Source organism: Engystomops pustulosus, chromosome 3 (assembly GCF_040894005.1).
Source record: "Engystomops pustulosus chromosome 3, aEngPut4.maternal, whole genome shotgun sequence".
NCBI lineage: Eukaryota > Metazoa > Chordata > Amphibia > Anura > Leptodactylidae > Engystomops > Engystomops pustulosus.
Window position 1 is genome coordinate 168,144,518 of NC_092413.1, and position 20,459 is coordinate 168,164,976.

Sequence of the window (20,459 nt, forward strand, 5' to 3'; positions counted from 1 at the left end):
CTAATGCAATTAGCCATTTCAGGGCAACAACAAAGCTGAACATATTATTAACCCCTACGGGACACAGCCTATTTTGGCCTTAAGGACGCGGTCCCATTTTTCAAATCTGACCTGTGTCACTATAAGTGGTTATAGCTTTGGAACGCTATGAGATATCCAGGGGATTTTGAGATTGTTTTCTCGTGACACATTGTACTTCAAATTAGTTTAAAAATTTGGATGAAATCTTTTGCGTTTAGTTATGAAAAAAAACAAAATTTGGCAAAAATTTTGAAAAATTCTTTATTTTCAACGTTCTAAATTCTCTACTTTTGATGCAGACAGTCATAGCACCCAAATAAATTCATAACTTACATTTCCCAAATATCTGCTTTATGTTGGCATGGTTTTTTAAGATTCCACATATTTTACTAGAATGTTATGAGGCTCAGAATTTAGGTATCATTTTTCACATTTTTTGTAAAATCGCCAAAACCCGTACTTAGATGGACCTGATCAACTTCTAATTGACACTGAGAGGCCTAAATAATAGCAAGACTCGTAAATTACCCCATTGTGGAAACTACACCCCTCAACGTATGAAAAACTACTATTAAGAAGTTTGTTAACCCTTTACGTGTTTTATAGGGGTTAAAACAAAATGGAGGTGCAGTCTGCAAATTGTAATATTTTTTCACAATACACCCATTTTGGGTGGAAAATTAAACATTTAAAATGGATTAAATTAAAAAAGGCTCCACAAAGTTTGATACCCAATTTCTCCCGAGTACACAGATACTCTATATGTGGTGGTAACTTCTGTATGGGCGCACGGCCGGGCATAGAAGGGAAGGAGGCGCCATCCAAATCAGATTTGCTATGTCACATTGTACAGGCTATAATTTTTTTCTTTTTTTTTATTGAGGACCTATAGGGGCTTATTTCTTTTGCCACATGAGATGCACTTTTCTGGTATGTAATTTTGGGGCATCTACAGCTAATTGGTGAGATTTAATTAACTCTTTGTTGGTGGAGGAAATGAAAATCATCAATTTTTAGGAAAATTTTTATGTGTTTTTTATTTGGCCGTTAACCATACCATAAAAATAGTATATTATTTTTATTCTATGGGTCGCCACGATTATGAAAATACTTCATTTATATATATTTTTTATTTTTTACCATTTTTACTGAATAAAAAGTAATTTGGCAAAATTGTTGTTAATTTTAGCATCACCGTCTTTCATATGTATAACTTTTTTATTTTTCACCTCACAAATCTGTTTAAGGGCTTATTTTTTGCAAGAATGATAGCTCTTTTTAGTGGTCTTATTTTAGATTGCGTAACTTTTTAAAATCACTTTTTTTAGAGCATTTTTAAAGGGCATTAATAAAAAATCATCTTTTTCAGAGAGAGTTTTTTTAGGTTGTTTTTTACGGGGTTCACTTTGCGGATCTAATAACAATTCTGTTTTATTATACAGATTGTTACGGACGCAGGGATACCAAATATGTGGGGGTTTTGTGTATTTTATTCAATTGTACTGAATAAAAACTAATTTGGAGAAAATCTTATTCATTTTAGCATCACCATCTTTTCATATGCATAACTTTTTTATTTTTTGGCTGACAAATCTGGTTAGGGGCTTATTTTTTGCGAGAACAGTTGTTCTTTTTAGTGGGCTTATTTTAGAGTGCATAAAATTTTTAAAATCACTTTTTAGAGCATTTTTTATAGGGTATTAATTAAAAATTATCTTTTTTCGGAACGTTTTTTGCGTTTTTTTCCTCCGGCGTTTACCGTGCGGGTCCAGTAACAATTCTGTTTTATTATGCAGATTGTTACGGACGCGGCAATACCAAATATGCAGGTTTTTTTTGTGTTTTTATGTTTTTTATACTTTATTAAGTTTTTTATGGGAAAGTGACATTTTAGGGGCTTATATTTTATGTATTTATTTTTTATTTATTATAATGTGTAGTGTTAACTGTTTTTGCATTTTTTTTTACTTATACATACTTGAACTTAAACCAGTGATGCTCTGATCACTGGTTTAAGTTCAATACACTGCTCTACAATACTATTTTATTGTAGAGCAGTGTAAACTGTCTGAGCAAGCTTGCGCATGCTCAGACAGTTTACAGCCAGACCCGGAAGGGGTCTGGCTGCCATGGAGACCGGGCAGCTCCGGGGCACATGCCAGTCCTCGGAGCTGCCCGGAAGAGGATCGGATCCCCCGGTAAGCGGCACGGGGGATCCGATCCACAGCAGGAACACCCTTACACGCCGCGGTCATGCTTGACCGCGGCGTGTAAGGGGTTAACACCCGCGATCGGAGCCGGCTCCGATCGCGGGTGTTACAGCGCGGTGTCAGCTGTGATAGACAGCTGACAGCCGCTGCTTCTGGTACCGGCTCCGTTCGTGAGCCGGTCCCAGAAGCTAGACGTTATACTACGTCCCGGTGCGCTAAGCATCTAGCCCCGGGGACGTAGTATAACGTCGTGGTGCGCCTAGGGGTTAAATAAGAATAAAAATACTCTGACCTGAGCTCTATAAGTGTATTCTTGGTCTTTGTCTGTAGATCTAAAAGTTTATTTTTCCTTTCCACCAATCGTAAAAAGTCCTTCAGACGTGTTCCCACAATGAAAGATCTTCTGATGAGAACAGACCACTATTCAGACATAACCGCTGCATTTTTTCGTCCTGCGATCCCACTACAATTTGTGGTGGGTCCCTGGAAAAGATTTATGCATCAATAGCGTAGTATGTTCAAGCAGGTCTCAATTTATTCATTAAAATATACTTACAAACATAAGTCTAAAATTGCACATATAAAAGTAATAGTCCGGACGCCAGTCCCACATGTCCGCCCAACCCAGGGTTTCGCCAACACGGCTTCCTCCGGACCATAGAGTGCCCAACTCATTTACTCAATTGTCCTGCTCCCCCGAAGTTACTGCAATTGCCTTCTTTACTCCTGTGTGTGCCAGTACAGCTTATGGAGAGCAGGGAAAGATGGTGTAGGAGTATGATGCGTTGAGAAACAAAAGGAAAAACTAACCGATCGCATATGCAATTGGTCAGTAGCACCCGGGGTCTAGCAAAAACTTTTCACATGTTCTGGTTACATTTGACCAAGGCATTTGAGAAGTGCAACAAAAAATTATAAATGACAATGACAAAAGTAAAATATTATTTAAAGAAATCAGTTTGTACGTCCTTCTCTTTCCTCTGCCTTTTCTTCCTTTTTTGTAAGGAAGGTCATTTTTACTGAACACAGGTTCCAATAGAATGCTGATTTTAAAAATTTTAAAAAATTGATTTTAAAAATGCCTTTGTTGTTGCTTATTGCAAGTAATCCTAAAGAAATGATTCCAAAGCAGTGGAATTATTCAGATTCACAAGGCCTTTTTGAAATCATCAAGGCAGAGGCCAATGGAACCTGTCATCATGCAAAAATGACCTTCCTGATAACAGGTTCCCTTTAGCTTCTGTAACGGCTTCGGTAAATCAGCTTGCTGTCCTGTATCCACTGACAGTTGTGAGTAAATGGAATTTAAATAAAGGGTTTAATGGCTTAACTCTTTACAGACATTCCCTGAATAAAATTATCTCCTTGAAGAGATACCATTAAGGTAAATACACTGTAGATATGGAAAGAGTTAATCATAAGCCTCCTTTTCTGTCTGAAGGGAGAGACCTCAGAAGGCATTCTGATACACTGCTCACTACAGGAGTAGAAAAAGATAGAGAATCTGCTTTAGCTTTATATTGTAGAAGTGATCAGACACCTAGGGCTGAAGTACCCTAGGGGGGGCTGAAATAAAAAATACAAACATACATATGTTAGATATCGCTGCTCCGTACACTGAAGTATGAAAAAGTTACAGGTATAAAAATGTTACAAGGAATTTTTTATACAAAGTTATGTTTTTTTTTTAAGGTGTTAAGACATAACTAAACTATATAAACTTGGTGTCTCTGTGATCGTACTGATCCATAGAATAAAGGATAGGTGTCCTTTAGAGGACAGTCCTAGATTTCAGGGTCTGCCTCTCTGTCCTGTGCAGTGGGCAGTATGTCCCAGATTTCTAGGTCAATATAACATAATTGTAATGGTGATGCATGGACCAATGGAAGATAGATGGAGGGGACACAAGATGAGAAGATGCTAAGGGAACGATGGAAGGAGGGGCCACAATATGAGGGGGAGGACAGGCCACATGCCTCCCGGCTGTCTCCTACGGTGCCCAGAAGGCTTGCAATGATATAACTGCGCTGTCTGTGTCACAATGAGGGTGCAGTGCAGGAGTCTAGAGAAGGAGTCTCATTATACATAGCATCTGTGTCTTAAAGACACTAAAGCAATTGTTTGTAGCATATTTTGAAGAAGAATGAAGGTTTTTAAAAAGTATGTAGGCATGCGTTAGCAACATTTTGTGGCGGCCCACATCCCCAGCGGCTGCTACCCTCCATGTTCACATGGGGTGGAGGTGGCATAGTCCCAAAAATAATCACAACTTCTTGCAGTGGTCAAGAAATTGCCATTTTGCAGTTTCTGACGTAGAAATGCTGATAAATGTCAACCCAAATTTGCGGCCACATAGACGTTCCCATAGACGGCAATGGCGGCACGGCAGCGGTACAGTGCCACACATACTCTATCTTTCCCCATGTCTGCAGCCATGTGTCGCTGTTATCTATGGAGGGGGGGGAGGGGTCACTTCTTCCTCCTCTCCAGCGCCCGGAGGGCATACCTCTGTGTGACTGTAGCCTTAGCGTGCAGGAAACCACTGGTGCACATGACATAAGCTTTGCTCATGCGCTGCCGCACAGGTGATAAGACCTTGGCTCATGACCAAACTGCCGACAGTTGAGTGAAAACCAGACTAAAGCAACAGAAAAGCAGGTTTCTCTATGTACCTATAATGTAACAGAGGGGTGCTGGGATAATCTAACCTGTAGATTATAAGAAACAGTGATAAATATATTTGTGGGATAACTACTTAAATGTCTTTTCTATAAGAATGAAACAACCTTGCAGCAGCAGATTTGTCACCATCTGTTTTCCCACAATAATTGCTTATCATGTGGATAAGATACAGAGCTTTCTACACCATGTACATTGCTGACAGTATGCATCACAATGTAAAAGGACTGTAAATAGTGCAGAATATGAGCATCAGGAAGAGTCGGGAGAACTCTATAAACATTCAGTTGATTAAATAAACATAAACCTATAGCTATAGCTTGAACTAATTGACTGAAGATGTAAACTTATCTGCTTTACACAAAATTAGGGATATCTTCTATTTTGCTAGTCCCATCACTGGGTTACCCACTAATCACAGGAAGAAGGCTCTCATCTCCTTGTCTGGATGGAGCTGTAAGTCAAACACTCAAAACCTAAAATGGCCTATTAATTGCCAGTTTTATAGCCAGGACACTGCCTTTCACAGATTAGATAGTTTAGGTTAAATGGAAAGTGGCGCCAATCAGCTCTAAAATGGAAATCAATAAAGTAAAGCTGTAAGGATCCAAGTTGCAAATGTATTCTCAATCTGTAATGTGTTAAAAATTGAATATCATGTGTCTAAATTGTTTTCATGCATATTCATAGGTGGAACACAAAAACAAATACACAAAATAATGAATGACCCTCGAAGCAACGGTAATGGTAAGTCAATGCTATTTTTAATGTTTTTGCAGGGATATAACTAGAAAAGATTGGGCCCCATTGCAAAGATTGGGCTGGTCCTGGCAGTGTTACTAGTATTATTCCTACCAATAGTATTACCACTATTCCCCAGGCTGTACCTGCTGTGTAAATAGCAAGTACATGTGCCCTGGCAACTAGTAGTAATAAACTCCATAACGCATGTATGTGTATTTATGAGCCCAGGTGTGTTATAGGCCCCATACAATGTTGTCTTCAACAGATGTGGATGCTTGTAAAAGGCACGGAGGAAGTACTGCATACAGTAATTCTGTGCACCCGTTCCTCAAAACTTACATACTCACCTTGCTGCGTCCCCGATGCTCAGTGCGGCTTCCTGATGCTAGTCGTGGCTCCTCTTCTGTCTTCTCTCTGCTGCAACAGTTGGCAGAGACGCGGCCATGCGCTCTGCCGGCTGGCGCACACTATGATGCAGCTGCTGATGATGTCATAGTATGCGCCGCCGGCTGTTGCAGTAGAGAGAAGACAGAAGAGGAGCCGTGTTGAGCATCGGGGACCGCCTGAAGGGGCTGGCTGTATACTTTAGGATACTGGTTGTATACTACAGGGGGTTGGCTGGCTATATACTACAGGAAGCTGGCTGGCTATATACTACAGGGGGCTGGCTGGCTATATACTACAGGGGGCTGGCTGGCTATTTACTGGGAGGCTGTGACCAATGCATTTTCTACCCTCGGCTTGTACTCGAGTCAATAGGTTTTCCCAGTTTTTTTTATTATATAATGAACCTTAATAGGTGTTTTACATCAATACTATTCTAGAATGTTTTTCTCCACAGTTCCAGAGCAGACGACTGACTCCAACACTCATTTCTATGAGCTGCTGGAATTCTTAGGAGCTAGTCCTAAAAAGGATTCAGAAGAAAGCTCTGTAGAAGATATCCCTAGAGATAAAGATGTCCCGTTAGGAGATCAGAACTGGAGCTACCCTGCACAGGAACCGTATAATCCAAACATGTATTCATATGCAGAGCAATACTACGCACAGTACATGCATTTATCAAATGTCTTGGAAAGGGGCCTGTCTGGAATACATTCAGAACTGTCCCAGCTCAGTAGATCAGTGCTCCAGCTAGTTTATGGCATGAAAGAGTGTGCAGACACCATGGGCTTCTACACCACAAGGATGCTGGCCTTCCAGAAGGAAATGCTTCACTCCTCCTCCAAGACTAACACTTCTCTCCAAACTGGAGTTCACCTCTTACAGGATCTTAAAGCTAAAAACTGGGATGAAAGAACAGGCTGCACTGATGAAAACAAGTCCAAGAGACATTACAGGGACATCCAACCAAGAACCCCTGAGGAGGATGACCTGCGTTATTCTAAAAGAGACAGAAAGAAATAAATTTATTTATTGAACAACTAATAAAATTATTCATTCTCCCAGGACTTCAGTGTTTTATGTTATGTAGAGCTCGAATGTCTGCAGGTGTCTTGCCCAGAGAGTTTAAAAAAAAAAAAAAAAAACAGCGCCACACCGGACTATAGTTTGTGCTGGTATTGCCGCTCAGTTGTTTAGGAGGGGAGGTGTTATTAGATAGGGCATCTATCACCAGGACGAAGGATTTTAAATAGAGATGAGCGAACATGCTCGTCCGAGCTTGATGCTCGGTCGAGCATTAGGGTACTCGAAACTGCTCGTTGCTCGGACGAATACTTCGCCCGCTCGAGAAAATGGCAGCTCCCGCCGTTTTGCTTTTTGGCGGCCAGAAACAGAGCCAATCACAAGCCAGGAGACTCTGCACTCCACCCAGCATGACGTGGTACCCTTACACGTCGATAGCAGTGGTTGGCTGGCCAGATCAGGTGACCCTGGGATAGACTAGCCGCTGCCCGCGCTGCTCGGATCATTCTGTGTCTGGATGCCGCTAGGGAGAGAGCTGCTGCTGGTCAGGGAAAGCGTTAGGGTGTTCTATTAGCTTACTGTTAGGCAGGAGTGATTCTCAAAGAACCCAACAGCCCTTCTTAGGGCTACAATAACGTTCTACTTTTTTTATTTTAATTTGCATCTAGTACCATTTTGTGAGGAATTAGCAGGGGGACTTGCTACCGTTGTGTTTAGCTCTTAGTGGCACACATATCCATAGCAAAGACCGAAGTGGGAAAATTTAGTAGGGGTTGGATTTCAATTAGGCACTAACTCAGTGTCATCTCATCTGGCATAGTAGTGTGCTTTGATACTTGGCTAGAAAATAGCCATAGGAGAATACAAAGAGCTTACTTACGCATACAGTAGCGTTCTATATATTTGATTTCTGGTTGATCTGCTGGTGGCTGTACTTTCTGCAGTGCATGTACTAGCCAATTCTGAGCAATTTGTAGTGAGACTTGCGACCGCTGTGTTCTGCGCTTAGTGACGCACATATCCATAGCAAAGACCGAAGTGGGAAAATTTAGTAGGGATTGGATTTCAATTAGGCACTAACTCAGTGTCATCTCATCTGGCATAGTAGTGTGCTTTGATACTTGGCTAGAAAATAGCCATAGGAGAATACAAAGAGCTTACTTACGCATACAGTAGCGTTCTATATATTTGATTTCTGGTTGATCTGCTGGTGGCTGTACTTTCTGCAGTGCATGTACTAGCCAATTCTGAGCAATTTGTAGTGAGACTTGCGACCGCTGTGTTCTGCGCTTAGTGACGCACATATCCATAGCAAAGACCGAAGTGGGAAAATTTAGTAGGGGTTGGATTTCAATTAGGCACTAACTCAGTGTCATCTCATCTGGCATAGTAGTGTGCTTTGATACTTGGCTAGAAAATAGCCATAGGAGAATACAAAGAGCTTACTTACGCATACAGTAGCGTTCTATATATTTGATTTCTGGTTGATCTGCTGGTGGCTGTACTTTCTGCAGTGCATGTACTAGCCAATTCTGAGCAATTTGTAGTGAGACTTGCGACCGCTGTGTTCTGCGCTTAGTGACGCACATATCCATAGCAAAGACCGAAGTGGGAAAATTTAGTAGGGGTTGGATTTCAATTAGGCACTAACTCAGTGTCATCTCATCTGGCATAGTAGTGTGCTTTGATACTTGGCTAGAAAATAGCCATAGGAGAATACAAAGAGCTTACTTACGCATACAGTAGCGTTCTATATATTTGATTTCTGGTTGATCTGCTGGTGGCTGTACTTTCTGCAGTGCATGTACTAGCCAATTCTGAGCAATTTGTAGTGAGACTTGCGACCGCTGTGTTCTGCGCTTAGTGACGCACATATCCATAGCAAAGACCGAAGTGGGAAAATTTAGTAGGGGTTGGATTTCAATTAGGCACTAACTCAGTGTCATCTCATCTGGCATAGTAGTGTGCTTTGATACTTGGCTAGAAAATAGCCATAGGAGAATACAAAGAGCTTACTTACGCATACAGTAGCGTTCTATATATTTGATTTCTGGTTGATCTGCTGGTGGCTGTACTTTCTGCAGTGCATGTACTAGCCAATTCTGAGCAATTTGTAGTGAGACTTGCGACCGCTGTGTTCTGCGCTTAGTGACGCACATATCCATAGCAAAGACCGAAGTGGGAAAATTTAGTAGGGGTTGGATTTCAATTAGGCACTAACTCAGTGTCATCTCATCTGGCATAGTAGTGTGCTTTGATACTTGGCTAGAAAATAGCCATAGGAGAATACAAAGAGCTTACTTACGCATACAGTAGCGTTCTATATATTTGATTTCTGGTTGATCTGCTGGTGGCTGTACTTTCTGCAGTGCATGTACTAGCCAATTCTGAGCAATTTGTAGTGAGACTTGCGACCGCTGTGTTCTGCGCTTAGTGACGCACATATCCATAGCATAGACCGAAGTGGGAAAATTTAGTAGGGGTTGGATTTCAATTAGGCACTAACTCAGTGTCATCTCATCTGGCATAGTAGTGTGCTTTGATACTTGGCTAGAAAATAGCCATAGGAGAATACAAAGAGCTTACTTACGCCTACAGTAGCGTTCTATATATTTGATTTCTGGTTGATCTGCTGGTGGCTGTACTTTCTGCAGTGCATGTACTAGCCAATTCTGAGCAATTTGTAGTGAGACTTGCGACCGCTGTGTTCTGCGCTTAGTGACGCACATATCCATAGCAAAGACCGAAGTGGGAAAATTTAGTAGGGGTTGGATTTCAATTAGGCACTAACTCAGTGTCATCTCATCTGGCATAGTAGTGTGCTTTGATACTTGGCTAGAAAATAGCCATAGCAATAGGATAGCATTGTTTGGTTTTAAAAACTCAAAAAAAAACAAAAAACACAAAAAAAAACAAAAAACACAAAAAAAAACAAAAAAAAGTTAAAAAAAAAATAAAGTTATAACTCTCATTTTAAAAATGTTTAACCCGAGGGCTAGGGGTAGAGGACGAGGGCGGGGACGTGGGCGTCCAACTACTGCAGGGGTCAGAGGCCGTGGTCCTGGGCGGGGTGAGACACCACCTGCTGATGAGGGAGCAGGGGAACGCCGCAGAGCTACACTCCCTAGGTTCATGTCTGAAGTTACTGGGACTCGTGGTAGAGCACTGTTGAGGCCAGAACAGTGCGAACAGGTGATGTCGTGGATTGCTGACAATGCTTCGAGCAATTTGTCCACCACCAGTCAGTCTTCCACGCAGTCCACCCATGTCACCGAAATCGCCACTCCTCCAGCTCCTGCACCTCAGCCTCCTCCCCCCCAGTCTGCCCCCTCCCAGGAAAATTTGGCATTTGAACCGGCATACTCTGAGGAACTGTTTTCTGGACCCTTCCCACAGTCACAAACCACTTGTCCGGTTGCTGCTGAGCAATTTTCCGATGCCCAGGTTTTCCACCAGTCACAGTCTGTGGGTGATGATGACCTTCTTGACGTAGTGGAAGTGTGTAAAGAGGTGTCCGACGATGAGGAGACACGGTTGTCAGACAGTGGGGAAGTTGTTGTCAGGGCAGGAAGTCCGAGGGGGGAGCAGACTGAGGGATCGGAGGATGATGAGGTGACAGACCCAAGCTGGGTTGAGAGGCCGGGTGAACACAGTGCTTCTGAGACGGAGGAGAGTCCTCGACCTGAACAGGTTGGAAGAGGCAGTGGTGGGGCCAGACGGAGAGGCAGGGCCAGAGCTGGTGCATCAGCGCCAAATGTGTCAACTAGTGAAGCTCCCGTGGCGAGGGCTCTTGCGGCGAGGGCTAGATCTTCAGAAGTCTGGAGGTTCTTTAAGGAAACACCGGATGACCGACGGACTGTGGTGTGCAACATTTGCCAAACCAGGCTCAGCAGGGGTTCCACCACTACTAGCTTAACTACCACCAGTATGCGCAGGCATATGAATGCTAAACACCCCACTCAGTGGCAACAAGCCCGTTCACCTCCGGCCGTGCACACCACTGCTCCTTCCCCTGTGTCAGCTGCTAGTCAGCCCCCTGCCCAGGACCCTGCCACAAAAACCCCATCGTCGCCTCCACGATCCTCCACAGCATCCACCAGCGTTCAGCTCTCCATACCCCAGACGCTGGAGCGGAAACGCAAATATAGTGCAACCCACCCGCACGCCCAAGCCCTTAATGTGCACATCTCCAGATTGCTTAGCCTGGAGATGCTGCCCTATAGGCTAGTAGAGACCGAGGCCTTTCGCAACCTCATGGCGGCGGCCGCCCCTCGGTATTCGGTCCCCAGCCGCCACTACTTTTCCCGATGTGCCGTCCCAGCCCTGCACCAGCACGTGTCAGACAACATCATCCGTGCCCTGACCAACGCCGTTTCTGACAAGGTCCACCTGACCACGGACACGTGGACGAGTGCTGCCGGGCAGGGCCACTATATATCGCTGACGGCACATTGGGTTAACTTGGTGGAGGCTGGGACCGAGTCTGACCCTGGGGCTGCTCATATACTGCCGACGCCGAGGATTGCGGGGCCTACCTCGGTCCAGGTGTTTCAGGCCTACTATGCCTCCTCCTCCTCCCACCCCTCCTCCACCTCCTCCTCCGAACTACCATCCGTGGGCACGGCGCCATCAGTCGGTAGCTCTAGGCACAGCAGCAGTGCCGTCGCTAAGCGACAGCAGGCGGTGCTCAAACTGCTGAGCCTAGGCGACAAAAGGCACACCGCCCAAGAGCTATTACAGGGCATCACGGCGCAGACTGATCTGTGGCTGGCACCGCTGAACCTCAAGCCGGGAATGGTTGTGTGTGACAACGGCCGTAACATGGTGGCGGCTCTGCAACTCGGCAGACTGACACATGTGCCATGCCTGGCCCATGTGTTAAATCTGATAGTGCAGCGTTTCCTCAAGACATACCCCAATCTGTCTGATTTGCTCACGAAGGTGCGCCGCATCTCAGGAAGTCCAGCCCAGATGCTGCCACTCTCAGGGCAGCGCAGCGCCGCCTCCAACTGCCCGCTCACCGACTGTTGTGCGACGTGCCCACGAGGTGGAATTCAACACTGACCATGTTATCCAGAGTTTACCAGCAGCGCAGAGCGATTGTAGACTGCCAGATGTCAACTTCCACCAGAACTGGTAGTCAGGTCAGTCAGCTTCCTCAAGTCTACAATGAGGAGTGGACGTGGATGTCTGATATCTGTCAGGTGCTGAGTAACTTTGAGGAGTCAACACAGATGGTCAGTGGCGATGCCGCCATCATCAGCCTCACCATCCCGCTGCTTGGCCTGTTGAAAAACTCTCTGGTCAGCATGAAGTCGGAAGCTTTGCGCTCGTCACAAGAGACAGGGGAAGAATATTCCCTTGTTGATAGCCAAAGCACCCTCAGGTCTGTTTCTCAGCGCATATCGGAGGAGGTGGAGGTGGAGGAGGATGAGGAGGAAGAGGAGGAGAATGTTGGCGAGACACAAGAGGGGACCATTGTTGAGTCCTTTACTGTTCAGCGTGTATGGGCAGAAGAAGAGGAGTTGGAGGAGTTGGAGGAGGAGGAAATGGACAGTCAGGCCAGTGAGGGGAGTGAATTCTTACGCGTTGGTACTCTGGCGCATATGGCAGATTTCATGCTAGGCTGCCTATCCCGTGACCCTCGCGTTCAAAGAATTTATTCCAGCACCGATTACTGGGTGTTCACTCTCCTGGACCCACGGTACAAGCAAAATCTTTCCACTCTCATCCCTGCAGAGGAAAGGAGTGTGAGAATGCATGAATACCAGCAGGCCCTGTTGCACAAGCTGAAACAGTATTTCCCTTCTGACAGCGCTAGCGGCAGAGTGCGTAGTTCTGCGGGACAAGTAGCGAGGGAGAGTAGGCGAGCAGGCAGCTTGTCCAGCACTGGCAAGGGTACGCTTTACAAGGCTTTTGCCAGCTTTATGTCACCCCAGCAAGACACTGTCACCTGTCCCCAGTCTCGGCAGAGTAGGGCTGATCTTTACAGAAAGATGGTGAGGGAGTACGTAGCTGACCATACCATCGTCCTAAATGATCACACAGCTCCCTACAACTACTGGGTTTCAAAGCTGGACATGTGGCACGAACTGGCGCTGTACGCCTTGGAGGTTCTTGCCTGCCCTGCCGCTAGCGTCTTGTCCGAGCGGGTTTTCAGTGCAGCTGGTGGCATCATCACCGATAAGCGTACACGCCTGTCGACTGACAGCGCTGACAGGCTGACGCTTATTAAAATGAATAAAGGCTGGATTTCTCAGAATTTCCAATCTCCACCAGGTGAAGGAAGCTCAACCTGAATAATTGATCCACTCCTCCTCCTCCTCATTTTCCTCCTTCTCCTCCTCTTTGTACAGTAAAGCAGAGGAAAATGGCTATTTTTTGACAGGGCCCACTGGCTCTTGCTATAGTACTTCATGCATTTAATTTTTCTGGAGGGCCACCTACCCGGTCCTCTGTTTGAAACAATTTTTGTGAGTGCCACATACAGGCACTCAATCTATTCCATTTTACTGCAGGGCCACCTACCTGCTCCTCTGGTTTGAAACATTTTTGGGACTGCCACATACAGGCACTCAATCTATTCCATTTTACTGGAGGGCCACCTACCTGCTCCTCTGGTTTGAAAAATTTTTGGGACTGCCACATACAGGCACTCAATCTATTCCATTTTACTGCAGGGCCACCTACCTGCTCCTCTGGTTTGAAACATTTTTGGGACTGCCACATACAGGCACTCAATCTATTCCATTTTACTGGAGGGCCACCTACCTGCTCCTCTGGTTTGAAAAATTTTTGGGACTGCCACATACAGGCACTCAATCTATTCCATTTTACTGCAGGGCCACCTACCTGCTCCTCTGGTTTGAAACATTTTTGGGACTGCCACATACAGGCACTCAATCTATTCCATTTTACTGGAGGGCCACCTACCTGCTCCTCTGGTTTGAAAAATTTTTGGGACTGCCACATACAGGCACTCAATCTATTCCATTTTACTGCAGGGCCACCTACCTGCTCCTCTGGTTTGAAACATTTTTGGGACTGCCACATACAGGCACTCAATCTATTCCATTTTACTGGAGGGCCACCTACCTGCTCCTCTGGTTTGAAAATTTTTTGGGACTGCCACATACAGGCACTCAATCTATTCCATTTTACTGCAGGGCCACCTACCTGCTCCTCTGGTTTGAAACATTTTTGGGACTGCCACATACAGGCACTCAATCTATTCCATTTTACTGGAGGGCCACCTACCTGCTCCTCTGGTTTGAAAAATTTTTGGGACTGCCACATACAGGCACTCAATCTATTCCATTTTACTGCAGGGCCACCTACCTGCTCCTCTGGTTTGAAACATTTTTGGGACTGCCACATACAGGCACTCAATCTATTCCATTTTACTGGAGGGCCACCTACCTGCTCCTCTGGTTTGAAAAATTTTTGGGACTGCCACATACAGGCACTCAATCTATTCCATTTTACTGCAGGGCCACCTACCTGCTCCTCTGGTTTGAAACATTTTTGGGACTGCCACATACAGGCACTCAATCTATTCCATTTTACTGCAGGGCCACCTACCTGCTCCTCTGGTTTGAAAAATGTTTGGGACTGCCACATACAGGCACTATCCAAATTAAATTGTCTCCATAGCAGCCTCCACACGTTGTCTCCATTGCTACCTCCAAAAGTCGTCCATATAGCTGCCTCCATACATCGTCCCTTTATCAAACGAGGTGTGTCAGGCAGAAATTTGGGTTGTTTTCATGGATTCCACATCAAAGTTGTTAACTTTGTCGCCACCCTGCTGTGTTATCCACAAAATATACTGGCAAACTTTTACCATTTAGGGATATTATTTCAGCGCTTCTTGCGCATCTGTTTACATTCCCCTCACCCGGCATATCCTAAACTTATAAGAACGCTACTACACTTGATCTTATACAAAAGGTTCTTAGAAGTGCTGTTTGGGGAGTAGCCTAGAGACAGGGGCTTGAATTGGCGAAAGCTCGCCTGGCAGCGGAGCGCCAGCTCCATGCGCATCATGCGCTTCTTGCGCATCTGTTTACATTCCCCTCACCCGCCATATCCCAAACTTATAAGAACGCTACTACACTTAACTTGGTGCAGGCTGGGACCGAGTCTGACCCTGGGGCTGGTCATATACTGCCGACGCAGAGAATTGCGGGGCCTACCTCGGTCCAGGTCTCAAAGGCCTAGTATACCTCCTCCCACCCCTCCTCCACCTCCTCCTCCTCCGAATTACCATCCGTGGCCATGGCGCCATCAGTCGGTAGCTCTAGGCACAGCAGCAGTGCCGTCGCTAAGCGACAGCAGGCGGTGCTGAAACTGCTGAGCCTAGGCGATAAAAGGCACACCGCCCAAGAGCTATTACAGGGCATTCCACATCAAAGTTGTTAACTTTGTCGCCACCCTGCTGTGTAATCCACAAAATATACTTGCAAACTTTTACCATTTAGGGATATTATTTCAGCGCTTCTTGCGCATCTGTTTACATTCCCCTCACCCGCCATATCCTAAACTTATAAGAACGCTACTACACTTGATCTTATACAAAAGGTTCTTAGAAGTGCTGTTTGGGGAGTAGCCTAGAGACAGGGGCTTGGATTGGCAAAAGCTCGCCTGGCTGCAGAGCGCCAGCTCCATCCCAAGATCCAACTAACATAGTTGCAGCACCTTTAATCTACTACTAGTTCACTGCCTCCATAATAATAATAATAATAATCTTTATTTATATAGCGTCATCATATTCTGTAGCGCTTTACAAATCATAGGAAACAAATACAAATGTAATGTAACAGAGCACAACATTTGTATGGAACAACAGGAGTGAGGTCCCTGCTCGCCAGAGCTTACGGTTTATGAAGATGATGGGGTAACACGAGGTAAAAGAATATTTAATGGTCAAGCCATTCTTCTTAGGGAATAGAAAAAAATATAATAAATGGAATTGCTGTCGCTTGAACCACTCAGCCGTCATCTTATATACCAGGTCCAGGGTGAATGGGACTGCAGAGAAGTCTGGTGCCTGTTGGTTGCTGGATAACAGATGGGAGGACGACACAGGACGGGTTAGTAGAAGAGTTAAAACTTCATGCAGTTAATGAGTGTTATAGGCTTGCCTAAAGAAATGGGTTTTAAGAGCACGTTTGAAACTTTGGAGGTTAGGTATTAGTCTGATAGTCCGGGGCAGAGCATTCCATAGAATTGGTGCAGCTCTAGAGAAGTCTTGGAGACGCGAGTGGGAGGTCCGCACTAGGGTAGAGGTTAATCTAAGATCACTGGCGGATCTAAGAGCACGGGTTGGGCGATAGACTGAGATAAGAGAGGAGAGGTAGGGGGGTGCAGCATTATACAGAGCTTTATGGATGAGGGTTATTATTATTTTAAACTGTATTCGAAAGGAGACTGGCAGCCAGTGCAGCGACTGGCATGAACTGTAAGCATACATGGTCCCCTTATCAAACGAGCTGTGTCAGGCAGAATTTTGGGTTGTTTTCATGGCTTCCATGTTAACTTTGTCGCCACCCTGCTGTGTAATCCACAAAATATACTGGCAAACTTTTATCATGTACCGATATTATTTGAGCGCTTCTTGCTCACCTCCTTTGGTTCCTCTCTGACACCCATTGGTTTGAAGCCTGAGTCCAATTAGGGTATGTCGCCATGCCACTCTCTAGCCTGCTGCCGCTGCCTCTGCCTCTGCATGCCGTCCCCTATAGTGTCAGGGTCAATTATTGGATGTTTTAGATGCTATCTAGCTTCATTCTGTCACTCTGTCATGGCCATGCTGTTGCCCATAATTTTGGCATAATGGTGCGATTAAGCAGCCTCAGAGGCATCCATGCATGCTGCCCCTGCTGTTTCCTGTCCATTTCCGTGGTGTTTCCATCCTTTTCTGAGGTTCCCAGGTGTTTGGCCAAGCTTCCCTGTGCAGAGCCTTGGTCCCCTTGAAAAATGCTCGAGTCTCCCATTGACTTCAATGGGGTTCGTTATTCGAGACGAGCACTCGAGCATCGGGAAAAGTTCGTCTCGAATAACGAGTACCCGAGCATTTTAGTGTTCGCTCATCTCTAATTTTAAACCAACTTACATGCTGGTGTGTGCCCCCTCTTGCAGGACCCACTCTTCTTTTAGCTGCTTATGCCCTGGTTTAAAAAAAAAAAAAGCTTTTAAATTATGAAAATGAGCCTGAGGGGCTCTGGACTCCGTAGGTGTTAATGGAGCCTGGAGTCCCTCAGGCTTATTTGCATAATTTTTAAGACCTTTTCTCTTAAAACCAAGGGCATAGGAAGCCTTAAGAAGAGCAGATCCTGCCAGAGAGGGCGCACACCAGTATGTCAGTGTGCTTGGTTTACAATCCTTCGTCCTAGTGGTAGATTTCCTTTAAGTCCTATTGTACAGCTGAATTCTTACTTAACATATATGATCAACTTAAATATATCTTCAGAGGTACAGAGGATTGCTGTTCCATAGTGGAAAAAAACGTGTATAAAAATAAATTCGGAGGTAGATAAAAACTTAAAAACATAAAATTATGGACAAATCTTGCAACAAAAATATTTGTGTACAATCACTTTCATTACTTTTAAATAGATCAAGATGAATCCATGTTTCTAAAATACACCTTTGTAATGTCATTCTTAGTGCTTTTGCATGGTCTTGTAATTCTGTTCCCTGACATGTTTTAGTAAAATTTGTATTCTCATTAAAAAAAACTATTTTGACGCACTGGTTATTAGAAGGCTTTCTTGTGTCTTTCCTGTTTTGCTGCTAAAAATGTATTAAGAAATTCAGTGTTAAATGTCTTATGTTTTTATATTTTCCAATAAGCGACACCTAGTTGTCAAATTTTTCATATAATATGATAGGAATAACAGAGGAACTGCATATTGATATTTCATTGGGAATACCAGCAATTAGTAAGTATGCGTTTTGTCCAGTCAGCAGTTTTATGTAAAAAGCTGGGCAAAGCTGCATAGACCACCTATGCAAAGCCCATAGATGGCATATACCCTGATAAAAAAAATGTATACGTGTAGCGTTTTACAATCTGGAATCAGCATAGGTCTGGGGGCGTACGGAAGCCTTTGATATACAGACGGTCCCCTACTTACAGACGACCCCTAGTTACAAACTGACCTAATATAACTGTGTTATGTCTTAAAACCCTTAAAAAATGTTGCATGTCCAAGAGCACTCAAACTTACTCACTAGTCAAGTCCCAAGAAATAAATTGCAAGATGATTTCTAGGCTGTAATAAACTACATAAGATTTATTACTTGTGTACGGATGAATGCTGGCGGTGTAAGTAATTCACATAGCAATGACACATATCTGGTGGGAATGTCCCATCATCCAAGCATTCTGGAACTGTTTCGGCAGTTTAGCCTCAGACTTAAAGGGGTTTTCCCACGAACTAAAGTTAGACCCTATCCATGGCACGGCCGTTTACTCCATTAGTCTGACGGAGCGGCGAGGGGTCTGATGGACCTCTAGTTTTCGCAATCTGTTGGGGTATCAGCACTGAGACCTGCACTGAACAGCAAGTTAGGCCCTATCCCATGGGAAAACCCCTTGTGGAGGGCCATTTAATCGACAAGACCCAGCCATACTTCTTCTTTCCATGCTATCAACATCCATCCCGAATGCCAGGCGCTATTGGGATATATGCTGTCATACCTTAAGCTTTATTTTTTAATAAACCTGAAAAAAATTATTAATGGATGCCCGAATAGTGCACCAAAATGTACCATATTACTTTTTAGTTCTGATCCATTAATAATTGTCAAAATAAAATTAAAAAAAAAATCAATAAATCAGTAAAAGTATACAAGGAGGTTTATTGTGCTTTACAGTTATAAAGCCACATCATAGAAATAGGATTTACATATTGTCAGTTCAAGGTACTGCGAATGTCTACCGCAACGGAAATTACTTACAGCCTTGGTAATGCAAAAGCAGATTCTTTACTTGCCCACTGCCTTTATATATTACAATAAGACAAATATATTTAGAAAAAAGGCGAGGAAACATAACTTTGTAGTTATACAGATGATCACAAAGCATCGGCTTGGTGAAGCTGCTCTGTAGGATTCATCTAAGGGTGCGTTCACACGTAGCAGTTAAAACTGCATCGCAATCAGCTTTGAGGTGATTTTAGGTGCAGTTTTGTCAATTGAAAAGGTGAAAGACATGAACTGAATGGGTGAATTTGATTTTGAAGGAGAAACCTGCTCCACAGATGTCATTCACCCGTTCAGTTCAAGTCTTTTACCTGTTCAATTGACAAAACTGCACCTAAAACCACCTCAAAGCTGATTGCGATGCAGTTTTAACTGCAACGTGTGAACGCACCCTAAGGGTAGATATACAGGGATGATTTTACATAATTAAATCTCTATAGATGATGTTCACTTTTCGGTTACATTTCTGGAACCCTGTTGCGCTGAAACTTTGTAATTTACAGTATTTCTTATTTCAAGAATATATTTTCCAATTTTCACACAGGAGAAAACATTACATCCTTTACATTTACACAAGACATTGAAATGAGATTTCTTGATTCATGCGATTCTTCATTGTCTGTCCTGACATGTAGAGCACTAGAGAAGAAGCTACTGGAATATGAACATATGTAAAAATACAATTACAGGTTCCAAAATATTGTATATAACATTCACACTGTATTTCCTATGTCTGTTTGCAGGGTCGGCTCCAGGTTTCAGTAGGCCTCTGGGCGACAGAGCCTCAGTAGGCCCTTTGCAATGAATTCATTTGGTGGCATTAAAAAATCAGAAACTGAAACAGTCATCTGTTCTCTAAAATATTTCCTATTTTATACACAGCGCCCCTCATGAATTCCTTATTTACAGCCTTATGTGGGCCCCCCTAGCAGCTCTGGGCCCCGGCACTTGCCCAGGTATGCCCAGTGCTGACGCCGGCCCTGTCTATTTGCTCCATGTGTCATTCAAGGGGTATATCTCAAACACAAATATCTCTTTGTTCTCTCTTCACGGTCACAATACATATGAACACCTCTGTTGCAGGGCTTTAAAAGTTACAGTTTTATGAACAGAGAAGGTAGGTTACATTTGAGAGGCAATGTTCACATATTCAGTAATATCACCAATTTCGTTTAAAGGGATTTTCCAGGACTTTAACATTCTTTACTTATCCTTAATATACATAAATTGCAAATCACAGATGATCTGACTACTGGCCTTCCTATGGATCACCTGACTGCAGAGCCTGCCGCCCAACAATACCAGTTAGAGGTAAGATACCGTGTACTGTGTAGTGGATGTGCCTTGTTACTAAAACACTTTTACTTATGGTATCTACAGTAGAAAACTCTAGAAAACGCCTTCAAAATA